Here is a 21,182-nt window from a genome sequence, read left to right on the forward strand (position 1 = left end):
AAAATGGCAGTTATTCAATTTTGGTTTTGTGAACTTCATCTAAGTTGATGGCTTGGGATGATATATCTGTGCCCTAAAAAAAAAAGATGGTGGTATAGCTTACATCAGTATAAGAAATGACAATTTACCCCACAGCCTTAGGGATCATCTTCAGAAATTGCTAAGACCCTATTTAAAATCTATATCTGGGCCTGCCAATTATTGTGTGGAACTTATATTACTGGATTACTAGTTATCACTGATGTAGCAAAGGAGCTATTAGGTCTCCTTATGCACTTATTAACAAGGGGCAAATGCAAACTAGGTGTCATGGTATGGAAACACAGAGAATAATAAAATAACAAATGCTTAAGGGGCTATTGATGGAAGTTCACATAAGCAGAACTAGTTTAGTTTGTACATTTACATGGATTGACACCTTCATCAGGTAAAAAAAAAGGTGTATTTATTATCATTACGCTCTTTGATTACTCCCAGAGTAAAGGCCCTTTTACACTAAATAATTATCACTCAACATTAAAGTTGAGTGAACCTACTCGGCCACGCCCCTTTTTCACCCGCGATTTTCGAGTGCTTCCGTACTCGGGTGAAAAGATTTGGGGGGGGGGCACCGTGGGTGAGTAGGGGGTTGCAGCGGGAAGTGGGGGGGAGAGGGAGAGAGGGCTCCCCCCTGTTCCCCGGGCAAACACTGTAAAAATATAACGCTAAAATGCTGTTTCTGTTCCTTTTACATTCTGGAAAAAAAAACAAGATAAAGGTGTAAAGGCGATCCAAAAGGTCATAGGTACCCCAAGATGGTATCAATGAAAATGAACCTCAAAAGACCTCATATGGTGATATTGACAAGAAAAATATCATGGATGAAAATCACAAAAAAATCATCTTGTCCTTAAGGGGTGAATGTATAACTTATACATGCTTCTGAATAATCAGAACTAGTTTTATACTTACTTGACTGGTACATCCTTGCAGCTTCTGCATCAATTTCTATGCTACACAACCTTCTATCCTGGATAAATTGGATCAGAGCTTCTGCACTGGCTGTTTTCATTTTAATGCTCTGCTTTTAACTCTACTTTTACATGGAGCACAGCTAGCACACTCCAAGTAAACTCTGTGGAGTGTACTCATGTAATAGTAAACAGCCAGAGCATATTGTTCTGCACTCTGACCATGCTCTGAGTGCAATGATGAATAAACCTAAAAATTGATAATTATAAGGCAAAATGTTTAAGCAAATGTTTAAAAAATTGTGAAAATAAATATTTAATTTTTTAATTCATAGAAAAATTAATCAAGTAGATTAAACAGAAACCACACATAAACAGCATTAGGAACATGGCACATAGTGGATACACATACCAGGCATACCCATAAAATATCCAGGAAGGAACAGACAGTGGTCTTAGGAGAGCCTTACTGCACTAATGTCTGGAAGTTCAAGCTCGTAAGATGGTTAGCTAGATAGATCTGAACAGAAGACAGGACTAAATGTGAAGAGTATGGTTCTCATAGAAACCAAGTCACGTGGAAGCCTTGCGATGGCCAGAGAAGGACAAACATAAAGCACTGCAGCAAATTGCTGCAGCCAAATAAAGGGGTGCACTGCTCTATTCTGTACTTTACAATGGGACTAAAAACAGACAGAACAGAGTGGGTAGGATGTGCACTATGCAGCTTAATGGTTCAAAAAGCAGGTTCAGAGTCTAGTGGCTGAGACGATCTCGACAATAATGCACATTCAGTATACAGATAGGCAGCAGCAGTTTGTAGAGTAAGGCAGCAGTAATAGCAACAAGCTAGACTAGATACAGAAAGCATACTAATCTGTCAAGGAGTTAGTGTTAGGGCCAGGTTTATGTAGGAAGTACAAAGCTGAGTTAGGGTTAATTAGACAGTCAATGTGCCATGGAGTAGTAGTGAGAGGGAAATATATGTGTATGAAGGTAGAAAATACGGATATGTATATATATTGTTATGTCTTTTTTTTTTTTTTTAAGTATGCTAATTCTATGCAATGCTATAATGCAAAAAACTTAATATGGACCTTACTGAAGCTTGATTAGATATTATGCTAAAAGCTTTGCAAGGCAGAGAGATGTGTCCAGGGACTAAGTGAAGGTGAAGGAGAATCGGATACGAAGACCGCATGCTTGGCTGTTTTCCCAGAAGCGCCTTATCTAGATATTGACTGCTTATGTGCCTAACGCTGCCTCAGGCAGAACTGTGGACATTACATATATAGTTATTCGGTGGATTTGAGCCAATAAGAACAGTTACACATTTCTAGTGATGTGACAAGGGGTATAAAACATCATGTAATCTATAATAAAGTGCGCAGTTACTCCCCGTGTGAGGAACTATACCAGACCTCCGTGTGTGGTGTTTTTTCTTTACCACCGGCAACGGGGCATTGGGGTGGGCCTGATTGGTGCTGTACACAGAATTACCCTGACAGTGGGGCAATGCAACAACGAGGATACTTTATGTAGGAAGTATAAGGTTGAGGTAGGGTTAATTAGACTGGTAATGTGTCATGGGGCAGTAGGGAAATACAAGACTGAGGATACATTGAGGTAAATGGAATAACCAACACAAACAGTATTAATTGGAATCCCAAAAATTAAAGTTAAAGGCAGATATTGCTATGTAATCTGTCAGCTTAAACATGCTGATATAATATAATGCTAACTATATAAAGCACAACTATCACATATATTCACAGTAATAACTATGACAATGATGCTCCTTTTCCACAGTTCCCTGTATCTCCAAACTACGTCCTTGTTTTTTACTTAATTTACGGCATTAACTAATTCAGTTTATGGATTAACTCACTCAGGGTAATGGAAACTATCCTGTTCTCAGTTTTGCAGGGTTAATTTGCTGTTATATCTATTAAAACTGCTATTTACTCGATTTACCTTAAATGATGTTTTTGTGCTGATGCTCCTTGAAATCTATAAAGAGAAAAGGGGGTGCAAGCTATTGGAGAGAGATGGACACCCACAGACATGCCTGGAGCTAATAATAAGTAATTATTTACTGTGTTATAAAGTTCAAACAGAAGAGGATCAGCACTGTTACATCAATAGGCACTTTGGACTATGACCTACTTTTAAAAATTGGCGGTGCTCATTAATCTTGAATAAATTTGAAGCAAATAAAATGTATGGAAGAAAACTAAATAATAACATTTACCAATATTATGAAAAAAGGCTTACTTATTCCAAATCTATACAAAAATTACATAGCAGGAGATGATAGGTACTATGACAGGCCATGTGATACCGTAGTTCTTATGCCCATACACCTGTACTATTGTGAATGCTATTAGGATACCTCTGGAGGAGGAACTTCTCACTCAAATGCTCTATTCATGTTCAATTAGCCACTCCACAGCTCTGAGTAAAAGCTGAAAGGCCTGATAGCAGACCAAGATAGAGACTTCCTGCTGAGCTCAGTTTAGAGAACTCTTCCAACTACTACTCTCAGCTCTCTCACAGGGTACTTAGCTTTACTCCCACCTTCTGTAATCGCTAGATGAGCAGTATGACTTTCTGGCATGCTTCAAAAGCACAACTCAAGCCCCCCACAAACTTCTCTGCCTATCACTCCTACTGTGGAGCCGGGTTTGAGGCCCTCATGTCGTCCTTTTCTAGTGGCTCCTGCGACAGCAAAGGCAATGTTGGCTCCTCTCCTACAAGCTCTCCGGCAGTTTCTTCAGAGCCTCCCACATCACAAGAGACCTACTCTACCTCACAGCGTAATAGAGACCTACTCTACCTCACAGTGAGTAATTTGGAGCTTACTGGATCCATCAAGGGTGCTGCTTCTATAGTTAAAATGGTGGATCTGCATCCCAGCCATGAAAAACAATGTTCCAGGCTAGATAAATCTTACTCTTTACAACAACTACAAAGCTTAGACTCTCTGTCCATCATTCCTTCTTATCAAACAGCATCAGAAGCATTTACTACAGAGATGATTGTGGCACTGAGAGGCTCTACTCTAAGTGAATTTGTTTGTCTCACTTCCAATTTTAACAGTTCTGTTGATGATCTGGGTGAAAGTGTTAATCACCTGGAGAATAAAATAGATTAGACTACTCGGTCCTGCAACAATCTGACTGACACCCATTATTCACTAAGTGTTATTCAAGTAAGATTGCAGATATGGAAGATTGAAGCAGATGAAGTAATGTGAAATTTAGAGGTGTGCCAAATTAGTTGTCCCAGCAGACCTTTAAACATACTTATCACAACTTATGAAGCTTCTTCTGTCCTCTGCACAGAAATTAACCATTGACAAGGCACATAAACTGCCAAAACCCAGGTATCTCCCAGAAAAAACTCAATGAAGCATCATAGCTAGAGATGAGCGAGCATACTCATCCGAGCTTGATGCTCGTTCGAGTATTAGGGTGCTCGAGATGCTCGTTACTCGAGACGAGCACCACGCGGTACTCGTCTCGATTAAACGAGCGCTGACCATTGAATTCAATGGAGCCGGCAATACAGCCGGCTCCATTGAAAGCAATAGGCTGCCGGCGAGCGCGGGATGAATTTTCGGGAAGGGCTTAAAAATATAAGCCCTTCCCTGAAATTCATCCAGAAATGTGTAAAAAGTAAAAAAAAAATATATACTCACCTTGTCCCGGCAGACGGAGTTCAGCCGCGGCCAGCCGGCAGTTCTCCTGAACTGCTGTGAGTAGTATTCAGCAGCCGGGGATTTAAAATCCCCGGCTGTTGAATGAGCTGCCTCTGATTGGACACAGCCTCACCAATCAGAGGCAGCTCTCACTCACCCATTCATGAATTCATGAATGAGTGAGTGAGTACTGCCTCTGATTGGCTCAGCGCAGGGACCAATCAGGGGCAGCTCTCAGCTTTTAAATCCCCACCTGCTGAATACTACAGAAAGCAGTACAGGAGAACTGCCGGCCAGACGCGGCTGAACTCCGGCTGCAGCGGAAAGGTGAGTATACATTTTTTTTTAATTTTTACACATTTTAGGATGTTTTTCAGGTAAGGGCTTATATTTTTAAGCCCTTCTCGAAAATTCATCCCGCGCTCGCCGGCAGCCCATTGCTTTCAATGGAGCCGGCTGTATTGCCGGCTCCATTGAATTCAATGGGCTAACATCGTTCTTCTCTGCCACAGCTGTTACAGCTGTGGCAGAGGAGAATGATCTTTATGCTGACAGTGCGGGGGGTGGGGGTCTCACTCTTGCCACTATTGTGGCTTAATAGTGAGACCTCGGAGCCCGAAATGCAGCCCTGCAAGTTGCTCCTCGCCTGCCCTATCTATTTCTGTGTTTTCTACATGACTTTGGTGATTTGCTAAGATTTTCACAAATGAAAACCTTAGCGGAGCACCAGTCATATACAAAAATGCTCGAGTCGCCCATTGACTTCAATGGGGTTCGTTACTCGAAACGAACTCTCGAGCATCAGTGAAAGTTCGACTCGAGCAACGAGCACCCGAGCGTTTTGGTGCTCGCTCATCTCTAATCATAGCTAGAGTACATTTTTTTCCACGTCAAGCAGGCCCTCATGTTTGCTTAACACAGAGCAGTTATCTTACCAGAACCCTATGCAAAAATCCATCTTTTTACAGTCCTCCAGCAAGTGACAATCCAGTCAAGTAGATATTTTGCCCCATCACCTCTGTCTTACGGGAATCCAAGATCCTTTATAAATGGGGTTTTCTTACCAAATTACTAATCCACAAGGACCGTTCTATACATGCCATTTTTAAAGCCAATGAAGGAACCAAGCTACTTGTATCATAGGAACTGCATTTTAGAGAGAAAAAGAAGTTGACCTCCCTAAAAGGCCCCAAAAAGCCTTCACAGGATTTGTCAATAAAATAAAATATGTTCCCTCTGAGGTACCCACTTTCTGCTTCTCCATTTGCAGTTGTGTCATTCCCTCTCAGGTTGACTTTCTCCCTCAATATATTGCAGGCTCTACAGTCCTGCTGTGATTTCCTCTATACCCCTGTTTAGAGTTAATTCTTTACTTTTTAAAACCTTGTTCTATGGGTTGCTTTAAGATAAAAGCAGTTGATGCATATTCTCAAATTGCAGCATTTAACATGTCTGCCTATTTTTTGCATCTAGTAGAGCAGACATGCTTTGCTTTCACAATATTTGCTTTTCCTCTTCTTGTTGCCCCATATTATCTCATTCAGGATTCCCCAAAAAATTTATGGCTTGTTCTGACAGGAAAATATCCAGGGTACTAATTGCTTTAAGATATAATGTTGATTTTAGCCTTAATGACTCTATATTGCGCCAGAGTGGGAGGTTCCTTGTCCTATTACTTAACAATTCTCCCATAACTTTGGTGATTATCTACGCACCCAATTCATCTCAGATTTGTTTTTTAAAATTAAGTAGTTAAAATAATTCGCAAAATTCAAAAAGGATAACTTATAATTTGTGGTGACATTAACATAATACCTGGCAGACAATATGATTATATAGTGCAAAGCAACAGAAAGTCTCCTACACTCTCTCCTTGGTTACGTAAGGACGATCTCTAAAACACTTTCAGATGCCTTAACTCAACTTCTAGGGAATTTACATTTTATATTCCCCTGGCATAAATCCTTCTCTCCAATAGACTTGTTCTTGGTTGACTGAAAGTCCATTTCTTTAGTTAAAACCTCTGACATGGAACAGCCACATGGTCGTATCATTCTCTAATTTTCTTATATATAACAATAGACAACTATGTCCCTAACATAACATTTTGGTGGGACATATATCTCTCATGAAGCTGCCCTTTTACAGAGAAGAAAATCACCATCTCATTAATTGAGTATTTTTGACATAATAATATACCAAACACGGATGCCTTCTCTATCTGGAATGTGCACAAAGCTTTCATAAGAGGCATTATGATTAAATTAAGCTTTCAACATAAAAAATAAAACATAGGAAATCTCGTAATAATGATATTTTAACTCAAATCACAGCCTTAAAACAAAATCTTCAGCGCTCCCCAACAGACAATTTACACACCGACCTGCTTAAGTTAAGGTAGAATTTGCGTTTGGCATTAATGGAAGATTATGATAAGCAGTTAAATTACTCCCGCATGTCATACTATATCTCCCATAACAAGCCCACCAGATTAATGGCTAATAAAACCGAGTCAAAACAAACTAAGGCAAGGGTCCCCTATCTGTTGATGCCAGATGGTTCTAATGCTAAAATATTCCACCAGCAAGCTATTGCAAATCAACTCAGTTCTTTCTATTCCAGCCTACAGCGTATAACCTTAAATATGAAACATCCATTTTCCAACCTATTAGCTCATTAATCCAGTCCTTCTGGAAAAATGTTCTTCTGTAACTGTCCTCATCACAACTGGATAGTCTTAATGCTCCTATCCTCCCCTTAGAGGTCTCTGGTGTGATAAAATCCCTAAAATCTGAAAACAACCTGGTCCAAATGGCTTTGCTGATGAATATTACTAGCTATTTTAATCCATCATGTCCCCTCATCTCTCTATTTTTGGAGCAATACAGGCCCTCTATGGCTCTTCCTCTGCAAGGGATGTAGTAAATGTTTTTTTTTTAACTAAATTGTTTCAAATAACTAACAGGCCCACACTATCACTTTTATTATTCACTGTAGTAATGGAGCCTCTTGCAGAAATGATTAGAACTGACATCAACATTTCAACACAAGATTTGACATTTTGCAGATGATGTGATTTTGATACTGATGGATCCTTTGTACGCAATATATGACATTCCTTCTAATTTTAGCCAAGTTTCTTATTACAAACTTATTACTAAATCCCAAATATTGGAAATCCCTCCTGTACTAAAGGCATTCATTGAACGAGAATTCCCATTGCAATGGCAGAGCAAGGCTATCCCTTATCTTCGATTCAAATAATGGTTCTAATTATACAAATTAGCAGATATCAATTATATCCCTCTTCTCTTCACTTGATCAATTGTCTAAAACTGTTCTTTCTTGGGTGGAATTGATAATTTTAAACAAAATGGTAATCTTACCTAAGATTCTTTACTATGTCTGCATTTTAATAATTCGTATCACTCAGACATTATTAGTTAAATTTCAGAAAATTTAGATTTTTAGATGCTAGATTTTATTTGAAACTCCAAAAAAAAAACATATATTGCTTTCTCAATTATATATCTTCATTGAAAATATGGAGGCCTGGGGTACCCAATTCATTTCAATACTACTTTTTTACAATTATAAAGTAAGTACACACTTGAGCGTCACACTACACAGGCTCTAGCTGGCCCTCCATTGAATGCTATTTCAATGCAGGTAGGTCTATCTCATCCTTATTATTAGTTTCTACCATAAATAAGAATTGTTTGGATTCAAATTATCCTACTATATCTACATCAATACAAACTTGGACACATTGTATGCAGAATCTTGCCAGAGGTGTTAGAATATTTTATTCCTAATTTACACATGAAGGTGTGGTCCTGGAAAGTTATTCATAATATCGCAGAATTTTTGACAATAATAAAGTTAAAGCTTTCTCTTTATTACGCATAGAGTTTGGTATATCTCACACTGACATCTTTAAAGGGGTTCTGTCACTGAAAAAGAAAAATTCTATACTTATCTTTTCCTCCCCGTCAGTCTACTTACCAGATCTTCACCTCCCTCATCTTCTCCTGTCTTCTGCAGTCCAGAGGGGTCACTTCACCTTCAGTTGCCTGATTCTTCTCCTTCCTGTGAGGTTACATACCTTTGGTTGGCAGTCTTCTGCCTGCCAACCAATGTACATTATGTCACAACTCACAGGACAGCAGGGGGACTGCCTCTCTTCTTCAATATCGTATAGAGAAAGTCCCGCAGCACTCCTTAGTAATGCACAGCACGTGCAGAGGTTCCAGTGAGGAATTTTGCCCTGTCGCTGCTTGAATTCATCCTCACCAGGAACTATTTTGCTTTTGGGGGGATGTTCTTTGAGCAGCGACAGGGCACCGCCATGGGGTCCAATGTTGCGCCCACCTGCGCTAATATATATATGCGTTTTTTTGAAGAAACGTTCATATATACCTCTGACCTTTGGCCACAAGTGAAGGTGTGGTTTCGCTACATAGATGACGTCTTTGTGATATGGAGAGGCTCTACTGAGGAGCTGACTCAATTTCACAACAGTTTAAATTCGCATTATCAGGAACTTCAGTTTACGCTTAACTCATCTCCTCATTCCATCCAATTTCTTGACACATTGGTCAAGTTTGATGGCGTTAAGTTAATTACCGACCTATTTGTCAAACCCACTGATAGGAACAGCATCCTACACTATAAGAGCTTCCACCCGAGGAACACTATTAACTCACTCCCATGGAGTCAACTCCTGCGAGTGAGGAGAATCACCGACGAGACCTTTGTTGACAATAGGCTTGAGCAGATGGCACACAAGTTCCTTCAGAGGGGTTATCCAGGACCCCTTATTGATAAGGCTGTTGATGGAGTTCGTGCAATTCAACGAGATGCACTCCTGATACCTAAAAACAAAACCACTAAGACCAAGAGGGTACCCTTTATTTCAACATATGGGGTACACAGGGGACAGATTTTCTCTATTATCCATCAACATTGGCCACTGTTAACTAGAGGTCTCACTGCTGTACCTGATTTCAAAGATAAACAGATGATGGCTTACAGAAGGCCCCCTAATCTATGTGACAAACTAGTCAGGACGGTTATACCACATAAGAAGCAGACACAACTTCTATTGGCAACAACAAAACATGGTAACTTCCCCTGCCTCAATTGTGTGTGTTGTGGGAACCTTGTGACGGGTGATAGTTTTCATCACCCCTACACAGGTCAAAAGTTTAAAATCCGGAAGAGGTATACTTGTACCTCCTCTTACGTCATTTACTTGATCACTTGTCCTTGCGGATTGGGATATGTGGGAGAAACCACGCTTGAAGCAAGAAGCCGCATGATCAAACATAAAAGTACTATACGTACAAAGTGTTTAGATCTCCCTATTCCCAAACATTTCCATGAAAAACAACATAACATTAATCAATTTAGGTTCAGAATTATAGATGATGTCCCACCTCTTACTAGAGGGGGTGATCGAGAGGCTCTCCTTAAAAAGAAAGAATTGTGGTGGATCCACACACTCAACAAGTTACATCCATGTGGCTTGAATATGGAATATGTGTGTGCTCCGTTTATTTAAACTCTCTCTTCTGAAGTATATGTATTGCCTGTTTTTAACTTTTTCTTTTTTGTTGCTTTTAGTGTTGGTCTTCTCCATGTCTTCGTTTTTCTCTTTGTGGATTTTTGGCTCTGTGAATTGTTCACCATTAATTCAGTATTGAATACTTACCTGTTTTTTATACACAAAATTTGCTTGTTTTTTTAAAAATAAATTTGTAGTATTTAATAAAGCATTTATTTACATTATTATCGCACGTCATTCTTCCTTTTATTACTTTCTTCCTTTTTCTTTTCTTTGTTTGTATTGACACACTTGCAGTCTCTACTGCCTACACTTTTCCTTACTCCCCCTTTGTTCTTTTTTCTTTTTCCCCCTCTTTCTCCTTTTCCTTTGCTCCCCTTTTCCCCTCCCCCTCCCACTCCTACTATCCCTTCTTCCCTTCCTTTGTTTCCTTCCCTCCCCTCCCTACTCATTGATGCCACATTTTTGTCCACTCTGTTAGTTTTTACATTACAGTGTCTCACGTTATTTTCTCACTTTTTTTATTTTTTCATCTTTATTTTTCATTATATTTTCAGTTTTTATTTTTCATTTTCTATTTTTCAGTTTTTATTTTTTATTTTTATTTAATTTTTTTAGCACTTTTTATTTTGCTTTGCACTCTGTTCATCACTTTGCACTCTGTTCATCTCTTTTTTCTGTCTTTTTTCTCACTTCTATCATACACCTTTTATAGGCTCTCATCTGGCTCATTTTTTCCATTATACGTGTCTATTTATAACATACTACACAGCCTGTGGTTGGCAGTTTCTATAGCGATGTGTTGAGCTCGGTGCCATCTTGTGGTTGGCCAGAAAGCTCTCTCTCCTTATTGCTGTGCTCATTATGTCCCGGACATCTCTCTTCTGCCTGCGACATGTTTTGACTGGCTGAGACGGTCCATCACCGTGGTTGGTGATTCGCACATGCGCAATGAGCCGATGACAGGATTTTGACGTTACCCGCTGGTCCGCGCATGTGGGCTGTGATTATTGAGACGCTGTATACAGCGTGTACGTCTGGAGCTGCCCAACACATGGAGTCTTTACAGGTATTACAGAATCTATGTTTATTTGTTGTAACATGTGTTTTGTAAGTGTGTGTTAATCACCTCCTTCTTGGGGGCGTGTCCTTTTGTCTAGTTATGTTACTTGCTATATAAACCTTGTACCTATGACAATGTATTAGGCTTGATAAAGACTCACCTAGTCGAAACGTCGCCATTTTTATGGAGCAATAAACTTCTTTTTTGCTTATTACACCACTGATGCTGTCACTTTATTGCTGCCTATCTTCTTCAGAGATTGCTCATGCGATCAGTTTCTGAGATAGATTACAATTCCTTCCTAGGCAGTGAAGCTACAGCACAGGGATGTGACCTTCACGGACCTGACTGGAAGGAATTTGAGGAATGCAGCCTTTATAACAAGCTGGGCCCAGCGTGTGGTGGGGTGACCCGGGACACTGCAAAGCTCAGTTAGGAGAAGATGTGCTAAGGAAACTGACAGGGAAGGAATACATAAGTAAATATATTTTTTAAAAATGACAAAACCCCTTTAAATATTGGCAAATTTGGTCTTTCCTTAGGAACTCTCCTTTGTCTGAGGTTGTGCTTCCTCCACTGCTGCTAGATGTTATATCTCATACACAGTCGAAGTCTCTTACGAATATGTAAGAGATTTATGGATTGCTGTTAAGGAACGTGAGAGCCTGCAGGAAAGCTCACTTTTTGAATTGAGAGAAGTATTTTGGTAACATTTTTTTGTAATAACAAGGAACTGAGGCTTTAGTTTGAGTCAATAAATCATCACTAAGTGCCTCCTTATTGTAGATCCATTATAAATAGAGATGAGCGAACATACTCGCTAAGGGCAATTGCTCGATCGAGCATTGCCCTTAGCGAGTACCTGCCTGCTCGGGAGCAAAGATTCGGCTGCTGACGGCTGGTGGGGAGCGGCAGGGGAGAGCGGGGAGGAACGGAGGGGAGATCTCTCTCTCCCTTCCTCCCCCCCCCCCCGCTCCACCCTTCTCACCGCCGCAACTCACCTGTCACCTCCCGAGTGGGGAGATACTTGCTAAGGAAAATGCTCGATCGAGCAATTGTCCTTAGCGAGTATGCTCGCTCATCTCTACTTATAAACTCTCACAAGATGGTATTATATCCCAGTAAAGTAAGGGAGACTTTTTCCTGGGGCATATAACTTATGTTGGAGTAATTGCAGCCATGTAGGCTCTTTGCGTCATCTTTTTTGGAAATGTTCCCTGCTTCTCTCTTTTTTTAAAGAGGTCCTTCTCTTTATATAAAACATAATGGGTGAAAGAGTTCCTCTGAAACCTTTAACTGTTTTGCTGTTGCTTGGCATAGAAAATCCCCATTTCCCTTTAGAAAGCTGATTGGACACATTCTTTTTTCAGCCAAGCTCCTTCCCGCTACCAATTGAAGATCACCCACATCTCCTTCGGTATCTTCTCTAGTGACTTTAATCTCTGAGCATAAGAGTCTTTTTACCCTTGAAAAAAACAAATTGATACATTTCTATCTAGAGTGGAATTCATGGATTAAATATTTCCTTGATTAAGGGCCTATTTACACGAGTGTATATCGGCCGCCGTTTTCATGGTCGGCCGATATATACACTACCATCTGATGCATTGGATTACAATGCATCAGATCACACAGGCATATTCCCATGGCGTAAAAGCGCCTGGCTGGCCAATATAGCGCCGGGCACTTTTCACGTCAGGCAGCAAAAATGGTCCTGGAACTATCTTTCTGCGCCAAATACATCGGTCACTGCATAGACCCCAATGGGAGCCAATGACAGGGGTCAGAGAAGGGAGGTGTGATGGAGTTTAGCAGTGTAATTGCTTAACTCCCTCCCTCTTCTTTCCACCTCTCCGTTCCCCTCCTGCTGTTTGCAATGGAAAGGTGCGAGACAAGGGGCGGGGAGTGGGCGGAAGTTTAGCTCCGCACCCTCCTATTGCAAACAGCCAGAGGGCATGAGAGAGGAGATGAGCGGGCGAGGGAGAGGGAAGGGAGAGACAGCTTAGTATAGCTAATCTGTCTCTCCCCGCCCAACGGCATTGCGGCCTAGATTTGTGTGCCTGTTCACACTTTTGTATGGTGCCGGTGGGTGCACGTAAAACTGCCTACGGTCATGTGAAAGTGTCCTAAATGTGCCATAATTTTAAACACTTTGTTTTCCAATCTCTGCTAATATAATTCTGGTTTTATTTCTCTCCTTCTCTTTTGATGTTATCTCTGTATTTAACTGTAAAATCCTAATAAAATGTTTTATTGCATATACAAAAAAAGAACCCTGTAATGTCCAATCAGGAGACTTCTGTAGCTATCAATAAGAGCTGTGGGGCAGCTCATTAGGTAGAGAGGACAGCACTTGAGCAAGAATGCCTGCCTCCTGAGCAGTGGCAGCATCAAACTTTGTTTTCTAGCTTCTTGGGGCACCGAAAGCATGTGCAGAGGTATATTTACACCCTTCTATTCTGCCCCTAACTAGCACTTGCATTGGCAAAACTGCTATCAAACTCCCTTTAAACTAATTGGATGAGTAAATCAACATTATTTTTTAGTTTGCCTGGATATTACTTTTTTTGTAATTTTTATTTTCTAATAAATGGGGGAAAGAAAACACAGAAGGGAAAAAGAAGGAAGGGGATAACATTGCCCTCCTTAAACAAATTGGAACACAAACTAAACATTTCATTCACAGATGAGCATGCAAACCTTATTTTAAAAACTCATTCTCATTTTATATTTCCAAGAAATTGCAAGAATTAAATTATAAAATTATTTCAAGATGGTATAAAACACCATAATTACTATATAACATTGATCCAAATTGATTCAGAATTATGCTGGTGTTACAAAAAAGAGAAGGGTAGTCTGTCTTTAATATGGTTTAATTGTCAAATAATTCAATGGTTCTGAAGGAAGGCTCAAAGTATCCTAAGGTCTCTTTCACACAAGCGATGCATTTTCACAGAGGTCGCATCGCTTCAAAAAATCGCACCAAGGCTGCACTGCCGCGATCTAATTCTAAAAGGAATTAGCATTTTCTCGTCCATTCACAAGGCCACATCTCGAGGAAAGGACGCTGCAGTGGCGGTCGGCAGAATGGCTATATTTAGCTTAAATAGTTAAATGGAGCCAGCTGTTTTCTTCATCGAGCGCCAGACCTCCCTCTCCCTTTTTTTGAGCTCCCACAGGATTTTCGTCAAAGGATAGGTCATGGCATATCTTTTGACGCTGCAAGGAAAAATCACGGCTAAAAATCATCCAGGTAAATAAATGCATTGGAATACAATGCTTTACATGGTTGCAATTTTCCAGGGACGTTTTCTCGCGGCTAATAGCTGCGAGTAAACACTCATCCGAATGAGGCCTAAGTTGTGTACCCAGCAAAGAGGTTAAATTGTCTCACGAAATGATTCTATTAAATATGGATGCCCTTCACAGTTTAGACAAAAGTATGAATAAAATCAATAAACTTTAATAGATATATTTAAAATCAATTAACACAAATAGGGCACTACACAAAAATCCTCTATATCTCAAGAGGTGTACAAGTCTCACTCAGACGGAGACTATCACCACTTTTTAATTGTTATTTTATGTACCAAGGGTCCCTAGTATGGGTACAATCCTGGTAGAGTGGTGAAACAACAAAACGCAGGAACTAATAAGTGGAAAAATTCCTTTCTTGATTAACTTTCCTCGTCCCTATATCTTTCTTCTAGACGCATTACCTAATGGCACTTTCCCGTGCTCTAAATGTGCCGCTTGCGATTTCATTGAAAAAAGTAACTCCTTCTTGTCCAATACAACAGGTAAAATCTATACAACAAGAAACTTCTTCAACTGCATCACCCGCAATATGGTCTATCTTATAACCTGCGAGTGTAAAAAACAATATATCGGCAAAACCCGACAAGAGTTTAGAAGAAGAATACTTGGGCATATCGGTAACGTTAGGAGGAAGGAGAAAACCCCAGTATCCAATCACGTCTGGGATATACATAAGGGCAACAAATTCTGCCTTAAATTTCAAGGGATTGAACTGATAAAGAAAGACACAAGAGGAGGAGATCTTGAAACGTTACTCCTCCAAAAAGAAACTAAGTGGATCTATAGGATGGAAACAACAAAACCTAACGGGTTAAACGAACAACTTACATTTAATTGCTTTATTTGAGAACAAAACAGAGAATACTAGCTTGACAAATATCAGCCCTAGATGAAGGATATCCAGCCATACTGGAACACGGGAATTACAAACTATTAAGAAGAATGCAATAAATGGATTTATGCAATACTACATATAATTGCCATCTTGTTATACTCTATATGCTGCAGCTATTTTTTACGACTTACCTGGATTTACTTCCACTAAGATCAATACTTTACCTGCATGCATGGTATATATGCACATCAGACATCACTATGCTGCATAACAATTTATATGTAAATATCATATATATAAATACCTAATCAGATATATGATGAAAAACAAGATGAAAAGAATGACAACACTCCAATCTTAGTGTATTTTTATTACATCACTGCGCATATTAAGATCCTCTTGCATGTTTGGTGCCATGCCGTACTCCCCCCGTTGTAGTGATATCGAGTGATCAGTGGCTTGTTACTACCTTGTATCTCCCCTTGAGTTTATCTCGAGCACCTTTGACCAATCAGAGCTAAGTCACGTCATCATGCGTTCCACCTTATATCTTTATTTAATGCTGCCGCAATGCAGAACATCACGGATGAAAACGCGATGACGCCTATGTGACGCGGTGACGTCAGTACGTCGTCCGCGTGACCGGATCACATGACCAAAAGGTCCCGGCGCGTCTGTACTAAGCTACGCTTGCTAGACGCGTCATATGATGCACCGCACCATCAAGTGGAGCCAGGCCCGTATACCTCACAGAAGAACACGGGGAGGAGCTATGACGCTGCGGCGCCATGGTAGCGCATCAGAGACAGCGCCCCCTTAATTTAACCTATGGAAAGGCTGGAAATACGGCACAGCATATTGCTAGGACATGGCATGTACACAATGCAGAGCACAATGTTGGTATTGCTTGTAATCCGAATAAGAATAAAACGATCGATATATATACTCTTCTTCCCCGAAGAATAAATAAACAATAAAGACAATTATAAAGGGGGACTAGTGAAGCATAGTATGTATAAATACAATAGTTTAAAAAGATTCCCGCCCACCTTTATGATCATTGGCCGACACCTGGGATACCTCCCCTAGGGGAGGGGACAAGTCAGCTTTATATAGCTCAACACTGAAACATCACACAGATATCCCTGACCTACCACCAAGGCCAGAGGCGCTACCTCTCTGATCCTAAACATATGGACACTCCTATAACATAGCAGAAAAAGACCAAATAATCTCTAGCAAAATTGCACCTTTATTTAGAACGCTAGCCTAACTATGTCAGTTTCTGACACTGCTTGCTTTCTAGCATACTGTGATTTCTGCATACACTTTGCAGTCTCACAGTTAAATTGATGCGGTTGACCTATTTAGGAGATGGCAATGAGATATAGGTCATACTCCCTCTATGGTACAACAATTGCATCTATCGCAGGGTTTTACTACCCCTGCTAACTGAGTGCAAATAACTTTAAGAAGAGCAATATGCTTATTATCGCATAATATATGAAAAATTAGTTTACTGGGTATCATAGCAATCTGCGAGTCAAAACAAAGAGGGTGAAAAGAATATTACGTGCACAACGTACAAACTTCTAGCACAGTGCACTGGATAAAAAGCTCTCTTGACTCACCGAGAATACCCTGATAAGTGAATATATCATTCATATATTAAGTGCTCATTGGTCTAAATAGTTAAAACAACACATTGACGACACTTGCTAGTGAGTCTTTCTGCTCCTATAAACAGAAAGGTAATAGGAGAGAGATACATTATATATACCACTGTCCTCCAAAACGCTGGAACAGTTATGATGATACATGGATGGTACTAACCAACGAGATCTCCTGATGATCCGTTCCATGAACGGGGAAACGCGTTGAGATTGAGAGTATGCATAGTACTACTAACTGACATCTGATTTTGAACTGCCGATCAGAAAATATATAGTGGTCTCCTTATGAGTAACCTCTAAAAGAGGGTGTTTTGTACCTTTCTCTCTTATATTACGAGAACATTTACACGAACATACAAGGTGACAGTGTTGAGACAACTGGAGATTGTTCAACATCACATACTACCTGTGCTTATCATACTGTCACCTAGGTAACTCTACATTCCCAAAATAAAGGAGAGACAAGTATATTCCCACACTATATCTTTCCAAAACACGCATTAATGAAAATATCGGGGTGATGATGATATCTAATCAACCCCGATAAAATAGTATACGAATGCGTCTAGAAGAAAGATATAGGGACGAGGAAAGTTAATCAAGAAAGGAATTTTTCCACTTATTAGTTCCTGCGTTTTGTTGTTTCACCACTCTACCAGGATTGTACCCATACTAGGGACCCTTGGTACATAAAATAACAATTAAAAAGTGGTGATAGTCTCCATCTGAGTGAGACTTGTACACCTCTTGAGATATAGATGATTTTTGTGTAGTGCCCTATTTGTGTTAATTGATTTTAAATATATCTATTAAAGTTTATTGATTTTATTCATACTTTTGTCTAAACTGTGAAGGGCGTTCTAGTTCAATATTAGACAATTCTGCCCCTGTGATTTACTTATTAAATATGGATCTGTCAAGACAATACCTTAATCCCAAGTTTTGCATTACGCACCTTCTTAACCCCTTAGTAACCAAGCCTGTTTGCGCCTTAATGACCAGGCCAAATTTTGCAAATCTGACACGTGTCACTTTAGCATGGAAAAACACCAGAAAGGTTTTGCATATCCAAGCAATTCTGACATTGTTTTTTCGCCACATGTTGTACTTCATCTAGGCGGAAAAAAAAGACTGATAGAATTTGTGTTTATTTATTAAAAGCGCCAAAATTGGGAAAATTTTGAAAAAATCGTCATTTTTTCACATTTCCAACTACAATATCTCAAATATGTGCAAACATAATATAGAAATTTTTGCTAAGATATATATTTCCATCCGTTTACTTTATTTTTGGTGCACATTCGAAAAACTTTCGTTTTTTTTTAACCATTTAGGAGATGTACAAATTTAACATTACTTTTCAGCATTTTGAGGAACACTTTGTTTTCCTACACCAAGCCAAGATTGAAAAGGCTCATAGGAGTCAAAATGATAGATACCCCCACAAGTGACCCCATTTTAAAAACTACACCCCTTAATGAATTTACTGAGGGGTGTCATGAGTATTTTAACCCCACAGTTTTTTTTAAGAGTCAATGCAATTTAGAAGATAAAAAATAAAATTTCATATTTTTGCAAATATGTCATTTTAAAGACAGGACTTTTTTCTATAGTACACATGAAAATTAGGATTTGCACCCCAGAATGGATACCCCTGTTTGTTCCGTGCTCAGAAACATACCCATTGTGGCCCTAATCTTATGTCTGGATGCACAATGGGGCCCAAAATGAAAGGAGCAACCGATGGCTTTCGGAAGAGAAATTTTGCTTGAAGGAGATTTATGCCCTATTGCACACTTGTAGAGCCATTGAGTGACCAAAACGATGGAGAACGCCCACAAGTGACCCCATTTTGAAAAGTAGACCCCTTAACGAATTTATCTAGGGGTACGATGACTTTTTTGACTTCACAGTTTTTGAATGAATCTAAGCCAAGCCGAAGGAAAAAAATTACGATTTTCATTTTTTGGGTAATTCTGTCATTTTAAAAGCAGTTTTTTTGTACAGCACATATATGAATGAAGACTTGCACCCCAAAATGGATACCCCTGTTTGTCCTGTGCTCAGAAACATACCCGTTGTGGCCCTAATCTTATGTCTGTATGCACAATGGGGCCCAAAATGAAAGGAGCAACCAGTGGCTTTCGGAACAGAAATTTTGCATGAAGGAGATTTAGTCCCCATTGCCCAATTGTAGAGCCATTGAGTGACCAAAACGATGGAGAACGCCCACAAGTGACCCCATTTTGAAAAGTAGACCCCTTAACGAATTTATCTAGGGGTATGATGACTTTTTTGACTTCACAGTTTTTGAATGAATCTAAGCCAAGCAGAAGGAAAAAATTATGATTTTCATTTTTTTGGCAATTGTGTCAATTTAAAAACAGTTTTTTTGTACAGTGTACATAGGAATGAAAACATTCACCCCAAAATGGATACCCCCGTTTGTCCCGTGTTCAGAAACATACCTATTGTGGCCCTAGTATTACGTCTGTATGCACAATGTGGTCCAAAATGAAAGGAGCAACCGGTGGCTTTCGGCCACAAGTGACCCCATTTTGAAAAGTAGACCCCTTAACGAATTTATCTAGGGGTACGATGACTTTTTTGACTTCACAGTTTTTGAATGAATCTAAGCCAAGCAGAAGGAAAAAATTATGATTTTCATTTTTTTGGCAATTGTGTCAATTTAAAAACAGTTTTTTTGTACAGTGTACATAGGAATGAAAACATTCACCCCAAAATGGATACCCCCGTTTGTCCCGTGTTCAGAAACATACCCATTGTGGCCCTAGTATTACGTCTGTATGCACAATGTGGTCCAAAATGAAAGGAGCAACCGGTGGCTTTCGGAACAGAAATTTTGCTTGAAGGAGATTTAGTCCCCATTGCCCAATTGTAGAGCCCTTGAGTGACCAAAACTATGGAGAACCCCCACAAGTGACCCCATTTTGAAAAGTAGACCCCTTAACGAATTTATCTAGGGGTACTATGACTTTTTGACTTCACAGTTTTTGAATGAATCTAAGCCAAGCAGAAGGAAAAAATTATGATTTTCATTTTTTTTTGGCAATTGTGTCAATTTAAAAACAGGTTTTTTTTGTACAGTGTACATAGGAATGAAGACGTTCACCCCAAAATGGATACCCCCGTTTGTCCCGTGTTCAGAAACATACCCACTGTGGCCCTAATCTACTTAAAGGAAACATAACTAGGCCTATAATGGAAGGAGCACCCATTGGATTTCAGGGTACAACTTAATAAATTCCAGTCCCCATTGCCCACTTGTAGAGCCATTGAGCGGCCAAAACGATAGAGAACCCCCACAAATGACCCCATTTTGAAAACTAGACCCCTTAACAAATTCATATAGGGTTGTACTGCGTATTTTGACCCCACAGTATTTGAATGAATCTAAGCAAAGCAAAAGGAAAAAATTACGATTTTCATTTTTTTGGTAATTTTGTCAATTTAAAAACTATTTTTTTTTGTACAGTGTACATAGGAATGAAGACATTCACCCCAAAATGGATACCCCTGTTTATCCCGTGTTCAAAAACATACCCATTGTGGCCCTAATCTACTTACAGGACACATGGCTAGGCCCATAATGGAGGGAATGCCCGCTGGATTTCAGGGCAGAACTGAATAAATTCAAGGCCCCATTGCCCAGTTATACGGAAAAAAAATTGACTTCCTAAAAATAATCCCCCCCCCCCCCCCCGCCATCCCCATTTTTTGGCATTCCCTAAATATTAGATAAAGGTAATAATATAAACTGCGTTTTATGTCAGAAGACAGGGGTAATTACGGAGGCCGCTTGGGATGGGCACATAGGGCAATAAAACTGGGTTTCCCCCCTCCTCTCATGTGTTTTGGGGGGTATTTCGTGACCTCAGCGGCAGGGATGGGGTGTAAAAAGTGGCGCTGTGAGGCTTTGTAATTTTGCTGCGGTGCATTGGTCTCACACAGAAGGCGCTCAACAAGCTGCTCCTGGAACTGCATGAAGGCGAGCGTTCCCGGGGCTTCTTGTAAATTATGGATTACAGGTAGCGGTCTGAATAACGCTGGGCT

Source organism: Eleutherodactylus coqui, chromosome 7 (genome assembly GCF_035609145.1).
Source record: "Eleutherodactylus coqui strain aEleCoq1 chromosome 7, aEleCoq1.hap1, whole genome shotgun sequence".
NCBI lineage: Eukaryota > Metazoa > Chordata > Amphibia > Anura > Eleutherodactylidae > Eleutherodactylus > Eleutherodactylus coqui.